Genomic DNA, 7,610 nt, shown 5'->3' with positions numbered 1-7,610 from the left:
ACCATGCCTGGTGAGCTGAGCTTGTACTTTATCAGCCTTCTTGTTGAGAGCAACTATGGCCTCAGTGTTGGTGTATACTTCAATTTGCACCGTCTTCAGCAAATTCTTTACTTCACAGACCTCAGCTTTGACAATAGAGAGGCTATGAGTAAGGTTGATTTAGGATTTAGGGTTTAGGGTCTTACTTCAGGGGCATCGCTTTGTGGACCTCGTCCATTTTGTCCAGGACGATGGCCACAACATGCAAGAGGAGCTTGACGTCCTTAGCCATATCATAGACATCTGTCTCCATGGTTGTTGGTTCCGTTGCAGTAGGACCTAAGGGGTCCTCAGTGTCATTTGAAGGATTGACATTGGTGTATGCACATGTGCCTTCCTGAGGAGAGGCAACAAGTATTTGAGGTGCCTTAGAAGGAGCAACCTCAGGTCATGTGGTGAGTGCTTCATCACCAGTGGGGACAACTACTGATGAATCATCAACACGTGTGGTGGAGACCAAGAGATAGGGAGAAGAAAGAATAGTTGAGAGATTAAATGGGTGTTCAACAATGGCATTACTGATATTCTCACTTTCAGTAATTTGGGTCACTGAAGTGGTTGGGTGACTGGCCACATGTACGACAGTGTCTGAATAGAGTACTAAAGAGCTGGGGATGGGCAGAGAGAGTGCCTCGGGGATAAGTCTTGTTTCAATGACTGAGACGTGTTGAGAGGTCAAGTCAAAAGTGTGGTTTGCCCCTTTTTGGCTTTCTTGGCCCTCTATGAAGAACCAAGATTGGCTTTAGAGTGTGTCATCTTAGAGGATAAGAAGGTGGTGGTTGGGATAGATTGAGGGTGGTTTGCCTCAGTCATAACGACCTGTTGAATAGAAGAAGTAAAAGAAGAAGTGGGAAAGGAAGAAGCGCCAATGGCAATGTCCAGCATTTGAGCAATAAGGCTTATATTTGTTGGTTTAGACTTGTGGTCTACAATCCTAGACCTAAGCCTATAGATTGTCATATTACCTTAAGTGAGGTAATTATTGGCGAAGATTTTGATAAAGACCATGCAGAGGAATCTGGTATAAAGCACCACCTTCTAGCCTTGGCGCTTGTTCAGCTTCAACACCAGGTCTTCAACTATCAACTTGGCATAGTTGACCTTCAGCTGCCTAATTACTGAAATGTCAATATTGAGGGTGTTACGTGAAGCCTGGTCCTAACCACCTGTATTCCCGCCCATGCACTGTATGAAGTGCGAGAAAAGATATTGCCATACCACAGACATGCGGTTCTTTTCTATCTTCGTCAGCAACTTAAGGGGCTTGCTAGAATCTTTCTTCATTGGCCAGTTGTAATCAATGTCATAAAGAGTCTTGATGATTCTTCAGTAGTTGGCTCCTTAGCGAATGGTACATTCTTGGGGAGATGAAGGGCAGTTCTGACAGTTAGGACGTCGAAACTGGCAGTCATTTTGTTGAAGGTGAAGGATATCTTCTCCATCATGTTCCCAACCTTGTCTTTTTCTTCCTTTGCTTCAATAGTGAATTAGAACTGCTGAAGGAATTCCTTGACCATGAGGAACCTGGCTACGTCTGCGAATTGGGGTTTGTTTGCAGGTATTTCCAGTAAGCCAACATGGTTGTTTGGCTTAAAAGATATCTCGTCGTTGGAGAAGTTGACGTTCTTGGCTGCCATTTCTGTAAAAGAAAGTAAGAACAGAAAGGAAGAAGCAACACAATTTTGTTAGAGAATCACTCTATGAAAAAGTTCTAAAAGAAAAACTTTTTTTAAAAATCCAAAGATCAGGGTTTTTCAAGTAGATTAGTGTTTAGAAAATTAGATTAAGATCAATAATTAGAATGATTCTTTAATCTGTTTGTTTGTATTTAAGAGAAGGAATAATGTTCTTAAATGTCAAACAAGATTTCGAAGAAAAAGCAACACAATCAAGTATTAAAAGATTATCAAACTGTTTTGTTTGGAGAGAAAGGAAAACACGGTTGAAGGTTTTGGAAGTTCTTGAAAGTTCTTGCTTGCAGAAAATCTTGAGAGCAAAAGTGCTTGAGAATTTTTGTAAGGGTAAAGAGAAAGATGAGAGAATATTTCATGTATTTATAGGTAGGATGAATGAGAAAGAGGAGAGAGTGAAAAACGACTCTTGAAAAGATGTTCAAATGATGAAAAGCTTTGCACATCCTCATCATGTGATTGAATGGAATACAAATGGGTCGCGTCTGTCAAAGGGATGCACGCATATCGACATTCATTTAGATAAAAAGATTAATGATGTCAATAACACTATGACCATTCATTATCATTTTCCTTTAGAAAATCACTGTATATGAAAAGAAACAGTGATGGTTTTAAGTCTTTTAAAACAAGGGATCACTGAATAAGAAAGGTTCAGTGATAGTTTTAAAGATATATCTAACAAGTAAAATATAATTTTGAAAGGTTCAGTGATAGAAAGAGAATCACTGAGTTATTTCACTTTTAAAACATTTTATTCACTAAATAAGAAAAGATTTAGTGATGGTTTGTTTTAAGAAAAGACAAGTAGATATACCTTAGAGATATACTTACTTAAAAGGTTCAGTGAGAGAATGAGAACACTGAAACATTTCTTTTAAAACCTTTGGACACTGAATAAAGAAAGATTCATTGATAGTTTTAAGCTTAGAAAAGAAGATAAGTATACATACCTTAGCGAGAAAAATACATTTACTCAAGAGTTCAGTGATAGAATAAGAACATTGAATAATTTTACATATGTATCACTGAGTATTGCGTAGAGCTGAAGAAATTAATCCTCAGCGCTCAACATTTCAAGTTCGCTGATTAAGATGTTAAATCTTGTCTCATCAAGAGCTTTGTACGAGTTGGTACTCAGTGGGTAGAAAGTGAAGTTCAATATTACCATTAATAGCATGATATCTGATAAACGATATCTGATCTCAATATGTTTGGCCTTGGAATGAAGAACATGGTTGTTTGTAATTGTGATGGCACTAGTGCTATCAAAACAAATAGGGATCTTTGCAAGCTGAAGATCATAGTCACTAAGCTGGTTTTTCATCCATAAGGTTTGGGCACAGCAGCTTTTGGCAGCAACATATTCAACCTCAGCAGTTGGTGTGGACACTAAGGGGCTGTTTGGATCATGGGAATTGAAAGGAATTGGAATGTCCAATCCTTTGACCAAATTCCAAAAGAGTGTTTGGTTCATGGAATAAGACTATGGAATCCTTTCAATTCCGGTCGATTCCTTCACACATAGATTTTACAATTCCATGACAATATGCTAGGATTTCAATTCATTTCCTACAGATTCCTTCCCTAATCTAATTCCATACAACCAAACACAATCACAAGGCATGGTCAAATTCCATCAAATTTCATTCCATTTCCTCAAAGTCAAATTCATTTGATGAATTCCAATTCCATCGAATTCCATTCTATGAACCAAATGCCCTCTAAGTTTACTTCTTACTTGTCCAACTCACCAACTTTCCACCTATAAGCTAACAGCCTCTAATGGTGCTTTTCCTATCAATTTTGTAACTTGCAAAATCACTATATGCATAACCAATTAGGTTGAAACCTAAGTCCTTGGGATACCAAAGGCCCAGATTAGGTGTTCCCTTCAAATATCTGAATATGTGTTTTACAACAAATAGATGGGATTCCTTAGGTTCAGATTGATATCATGCACATAAACAAGTAGAGTACATAATATCAGGTTGGCTAGCTGTGAGATACAGCAGGGAGACTATCATTCCTCTATAAACAATACATTTACATGCTTTCCATTTGGATCCTTGTTCAGCCAGAGAGGAGGAGCCATTGGAGTTTTCATAAATGAGTTGTTAGTTAAGTTGAATTTCTTCAACATATCCCTAACATACTTGTTTTGACTAATAAAGATACCTTTATCTGATTGTTTGATCTAAAAACCTAGAAAGTAAGTCAGTTCTCCCATCATGCTCATCTAATATTCTTTCTTCATGCATTCAGCGAACTAAAAACACAAAGAGGGATTAGTGGAACAAAAATAATATCATCGACATAAATTTGGACTAGAATGATATGACCCTTGATTTTCCTAAGAAATAGGGTCTGGTCAATCTTTGCATGGACAAATTTCTTAGAGATGAGAAATAAAGAGAGGGTGTCATACCAGGCAAGAGGGGTCTGCTTTAACTCATAAAGAGCTTTATCCAATCTATAGACATGATTTGGATATTTAAGGTCAAGAAACCCTGGAACGACTAACCTTGCATAACATGAAACATGCATCAAAGATCCAAGATAAATAATAATCTTATTGGGTCCTAAAGATAACAAATAGAACAATCGTCATGAAAAAAACTCGAGCTGGAAAGGGTGAGATGTATTCACACCAGAGAGTAGAGTAGTTGTTTCCATGAAGACCCCTAGCTTGAAAAAGGTGTGTGCAAAAAGACTGGTAGCCCAAAAGGTATATACATATATACTTTAGTATATAGTCAGGTTCAAATGCATAAAAATGAGTTCAAGACAGACACAAAAAAATAAAATATTACAGTAGATCCCTTGCCAAGGCCTTCATTTTCAATCCATATATCACCTTCCATAAGATTTACGAATCTGCATGAATTCAAAACAGACCCAAAATTTCTTAAGTTTCATAACTCACAGAAATTTGAACCAGAAGTGCAGAAGATAAAGAAAAAACACAATTACCTTTTACAAATGGCAAGGCTAAGTCCACTACCACCTGGATTTCTAGATGCCGATGATCGACTCTATGCAAATCTCATGAATAGTTTATGAATATCTTGGTGTCACAATTTCTTCTCTTAACTAGCCATATATGTTTGGTTAGCGTCACTCCCATGCTATTGAACCTCTTCAGCCTCATCCTCGCAGTGACTGGTCTCTTTCTTTGGGCAGTGATCCCAACAACAACTTGTTTACTATAATATACATCCATATAACTGTGTCCTTATTTGTGTTATCTGTCATAAAAGTTTCTCATGTTAGAATTTAAGACTATTTGGTTTGAATTTGATATCAATAGTTGATTAATTCAGCTGGTTTTAATGGATATTTCACACACCTCTTACCATACTGATTTCATGGATATTTCACGTTAAGAGCAATTATTAACATCATTAACAGCATCTTTTATTAAACAAATGGCAACCACACATAAAACTATGCAGTATTAACATCTTTAACGATATCTCACCCCTAGGCCCTATTTTCGAATGAAATATAATTGATTCTTTTGGTTTGGTTAACATAATCTTAGGATATGTATATGTGTGTAGATACAAAAAGCAAATGAGCCTGCAACCGCCTTTGTCACCTTGCATACTTCCTGTAGCTCATGTGTATGATGTTTTATTCTAATTTTTAGTCTTAATATGTTTTAGCTCTGAATTTAATCATCATATGTAAACCAAACCAAACAAGTCGAGTATATCCTACTCAAAGGGGGGTTCTGGGTGGTAAGTAAGATGTATGTAGACCTAACCTCTACCCTAAATAGTAGATTGACTGTTTCAGTGATGACCCCTGGCTAATGAAAAGTGTGTGAAAGAGAGAAAAACATATATGTTAAAATTTGAAAAGCTAGATGAGATAAACAATAGTAATAAAACTAGAAAGAGATAAAGACAAAAATGCTAAAAGTTTATAAACCAGCTCAAGTCTTATCCATGATTATTTGATTTATCGCCTCTTTAAATTTTCTAACAAAAGACAAGGATTGCCCTTCCCTTATCTATGACTAACAATAAGGGAATATCATCAAAGTTACACTAGCATACCTGAATTGAGAGTTCTAGGGATGATAAGTAAATAAACCATTTTCCCCGCAACAAGTATGCCAAATTATTACCAAACAATCAAGATTATCAATTCATATATACGTGTTTGTTTAAAAAGGTTATTAGAAGAGAATTACAGCTAGTACTTCCAAAATACCACAATACACAAATACTCTACAACTTAACATAGATCATATTGTATTTAGCATAACTATATGTGAGAGATACATGGGAAAGATACAGATCAAAATTTTGTTAGAATCAATAATATAACTTAACAAACAGAAAACAATAAGAACAACCAACATACAACTGACTTCAAGCAAACAAAAACATGCATAGTCCACAAGTTTGTGCTCCAAGATCAAGAAACTAGCATAAACTCAAGTTGGTGTTGATTTGTTCTAGTAAAACATCGTGAATCAATGTTTCATTAATCACATTCAAAACATAATCAAAATGAAACACTTCTTTTAAATATACCAATTACTACCAATAAATCATGATTACTCATAAAGAAACTTGACATTGGCCTAAAAGAAGTGCACATTCAAGACTGGTGAAACTACCATTTGAGAAATTCCCATCGAGATTCACACTTTGAAGACTCACCATTCTTGAAAACGTTGGAGGAATTGAACCAAACAAAAAATTATCACTTAAGTCAATGTACCAATTATATGTGGAGCAGCCATCTCTAGTTTTTCTTCTCAAATTTATTTCTAGCCTCTTACTGCAAAAATTCAAGCTACAACCACCAAGCATATAGCTTGGAAGGCACATCTAACTTCCTCCCTAGGATTCTTTAAGGCGTGTGAAACATTTTGCAAGGAATACGCTTTGATTGTGATCATTTAAAAATCAACAATCAATTGCGACATAAAAAAGAGAAATCAATAATCAAAAACTTGCATGCACTTGTATACAAACGTAATAAGAAAACCCTAAATTGTAATCAGCCGAACCATATGACGATGATGAAAATGGCGAAATAACCTGAATGATGAGAGCTCTGAAGGGATAAAGGGTTCGTCAATTGCAGAGAGCTGCTTAAATCGATAGTGAAATCGAGAGCGAGATCTTGAGAGACTTCTGAAATTGATAGATCGAGAGTAAGGGTGTTCAAAAAAACCGTTGGACCGCTCAAACCGGCCGAACCAACTCAAACCGGACCGTTTTTGGCGTTTGAGTGGTCTGATCTGGTTTGGAAAATAGCAAAACCGGGCGGTCTGGTCCGGTTTGCGGTTTGGAACCTTTTTTGGGCGGTTTGGACCAAACCGACCGCCAAATACATATACATATATATATATACATGTATATATATATATATACATGTATATATATATATATACATATAGAGGTTGGTTCAAATAGAAACCAACCATATGGTGCAAACTAAACAAACCAACCTTAACCAATCACATTCTTTCTTTATTTTAGGTTCAAATTTAAATTATAAATTAATGATAAGAGTAATTTTGTAATTTAACCTTTTTGTAACCCCCTATTAATTAATTGAGAGTTACAAATCTTAAAAGATACCTCTAATTGATCATGAGATTTTTCTGATTTCTTTATTATTTCATGTTCATGTTCTTCTTTTCAAGTTATGTTCTACATATATTGAAATTGGTTGTCTAAGTGTACAAGATTTTCGTTTCGTCCAAGATACATGGAGAATCCTATTGTAAAAGAATATCTGAATAATGATAACGATAAACGCTTGCAGTCTATGTTCATATCTGCACACATGCACAACGATCCTTGATTTTGAAAATGTTCATATATGTGCATCTCTTGCAGTCTATGTTCATAT

The sequence above is a fragment of the Cynara cardunculus genome, assembly GCF_001531365.2.
Source record: "Cynara cardunculus var. scolymus isolate 2C chromosome LG 1, CcrdV1, whole genome shotgun sequence".
Lineage (NCBI taxonomy): Eukaryota > Viridiplantae > Streptophyta > Magnoliopsida > Asterales > Asteraceae > Cynara > Cynara cardunculus.
Note: the sequence above shows the minus strand (reverse complement) of the source record.